The sequence below is a fragment of the Oryctolagus cuniculus genome, chromosome 20, assembly GCF_964237555.1.
Source record: "Oryctolagus cuniculus chromosome 20, mOryCun1.1, whole genome shotgun sequence".
Taxonomy (NCBI): Eukaryota; Metazoa; Chordata; class Mammalia; order Lagomorpha; family Leporidae; genus Oryctolagus; species Oryctolagus cuniculus.
Window position 1 is genome coordinate 49,424,002 of NC_091451.1, and position 2,857 is coordinate 49,426,858.

Sequence of the window (2,857 nt, forward strand, 5' to 3'; positions counted from 1 at the left end):
ACACAGGCTACTCTGACAGGAGTTGAGGTTAACAAATCAAGTCTCTGGCTCAGCCTTCTCTGAGTTTTAAGGGAAAACTAAAATTGTCCTAAAGTCGGCAGTGTTTGAGGGCACTGTCCTGAGTCAGACTTGAACACACTCACGAGGTCCTCGGAGAGTCCCACATCTCTGACCCTGATCACCACTGTCATCGTTCACGAACCTGAATTTGTTCATATAGGACTTCATCCTGTCACATCAAACTTCTCTATGTCAGTGAAGTCAGTGGCGGGGACAGAATCATAAAAATAGCAGTCTTCCCTCAGAACTGTAGGAGAGGAAACCCCAATTCCTTGACAGGTAACCAGGGCTTAATTTCCCTCTGCACCTGTGCAGGACCATATTCTGAGCTTAATGCATCGTGTGCACTCCCTGGTGGAACTGTGCATCCCTGCAGGGAAGTTTGTGTCCGGGCTCAGCCTGAGGGCCCCTCACTGTGTCTCTGACACAGAAATACATGGCTGTGTCCTCGTCTGTCAGACTGTTCATTTGCAGAAACACCGTATTCTGGGCGTTGTCGCTGGAGATGGTGAATCGGGTCTTCACGGAGTTCGCGTAGTTTGTGATACCAAACCAAGATAAATGTATGCGATCCACTCCAGCCCCTTCCCTGGAGCCTGGCGGACCCAGCTCATGCCATAGCTACTGAAGTAGATTCCAGAGGCTTTGCAGCAGAGTTTCAGGGATCCTCCGGCTGGACCAGACCCCCTCTGGACTCCTTCAGCTGCTCCTGACCCTGGACACCTGCAAACACAGACATCCTGGTCAGCACACTGTCACTCACACTCTCTGTGTTTCTCACTCACGTCCTCTCCCAGACTCAGTGCCCCGTGTTCTCCATCATTACCTTTGAGCACAGCGACCAGGAGAAGCCAGCGCAGCCCAGTCTCCATGGTGAGCATCTGTGTTCAGTGCACTCACTGAGTGGACACCTGGGAGTCCTGGGGCTGGAGCTCCTGTGCCAGAGCTGCAGGGTGAGGGCTGGGCTGGTTTTCTTGGGCAGAGGGAGGCCCTATTTGCATGTGCTGCCCCTGTATAGCAGGCATGGGGTTGTGCACTTCAGATAGGACAGGTTTCTGGCAGAGCACAGTGTCCCCTGGTGTTTGGTAGCACAGGTAATGACACAGAACATATGATTCTGTACAGTTATGATTTCAGGACATCTTTGTTTTGATGCAGGTCATTGTGCCTAGTGACATCAGCCAGGGCATGAAGGATGGGTGCCTCTTGTGTTTCTCATGTGTGGAAGCTCACACGCAGGATAAGAAGTTGGTGTTGTGTGTTCCTTGATGTAAGCACTGGGTCCTGGTGGCCATGATGGAATGTCGTGAAAGGGAGAAAGTTCTAGCAGTAACAAACTGCCAACTGCAGGGCTCACAGCACGTGCAAGAAATGATGGATAATAATATACTCCACCACTAGGTGCCATTTATGAAACATCAGTGCTGCATTTGTACACTGAGAATGAATGTGCAGAAATGGAGAAAGCATCACTGTGGTGCAGCAGGTGAATCCACTGCCTGTGATGCCTGCATCCCATAGTGCTGTGTGTTCCTGTTCCAGCTGCGGCACTTCCAATCATCTCTTGCTGATGCACCCGGGAGAGCAGAAAAGCATGGTCCTAGTATTTGGCCCCTGCACCCACGTGGGAGACCCCGAAGAAACTCCTGTCTCCTGGTGTCACTGTCATCTGGGGGATGAACCAGCAGATGGAAGAACTTGTCTCTGTGTCTTTCCCTCTCTCTGTGTAACACTGACTTTCAATAAATAATAAAACTTTTTCTTAAATATTCCATATGTAGTATCAACAAATCTTTTAAAATCTTGGAGAATATTTAGGAACATAACAATATCATTGTTTTTTAACTTTTAATTTTTTAAAATTTATTTTTTAAGGAATACAAATTTCACACGTACAGCTTTAGGAATATAGTGATTCTTCCCAGCATTCCCACCCTCCCATCCACTCTCTCACCCCTCCTCCTCCTCCTCTCACATTGCCATTCCCATTCTCCATTAAGATTTATTTTCAATTAACTTTGTACACAGAAGACCAACTCTATACTATGTAAAGATTTAAACACACACACACACACACACACACACACATCCAAGAACTGTTTGAGAACTGGTTTTACAGTTAACTCTCATAATAGAACTCATTGAGGATGGAGGTCCTGCATGGGGAGTTAGTGCACAGTGAGACCTGTTGTTAATTTAACAATAAACACTCTTACATATGATGTCAGTGACCACCTGAGCCTCTTGACATGAGCTGCTTAGGCTATGGAAGCCTTTTGAGTCCACAAACTGTCAGTATTTGGACAAGACCATAAGTAAAGTGGACATTTTCTTCTCGCTTTAGAGAAAAGTACCTCCTTCTTTGAGGCCACTTCTTTCCCCTGGGTTCTCACTTACAGAGATCCTTTAGGCAGAACATTTTTGCCACAGTGTCTTAGATTTCCATGCCTGAAATGCTATCACAGCTTTTTAGCCAGACTAGGTTGACTTAAGGGCTGATTCTGAGGTCAGAGTGTTACTTAAAGCGATTGTCATTCAATGAGTCTGCTGTGTGGACTTCTTCCCATGTTGGAACTTTCTGTCCTTTATAATTCTATTTATATTATTACCAGGCATTGATCCTATTTATATGATCACTTTCACAATTTATCCTATCTAAATCTTCATGTTAACACTTAATATGATCACTTTAACAATTATGATGACGTTTTTACCACTAAGCTATTGGGACTTGGAGTCCCACTCATGTTTTTAAACTGCACCCTCAGAAGTAAGTCTGTAGGAAAGTATGCAGAAC

The 2,857-nt window shown here is 45.8% G+C and overlaps 1 pseudogene; it reads right to left on the reverse strand.

The window, feature by feature from the left end:
* Positions 1-390: 390 nt before the first annotated feature.
* Positions 391-932, reverse strand: LOC108176220 (immunoglobulin heavy variable 3-23-like; annotated as a pseudogene).
* Positions 933-2,857: the final 1,925 nt, after the last annotated feature.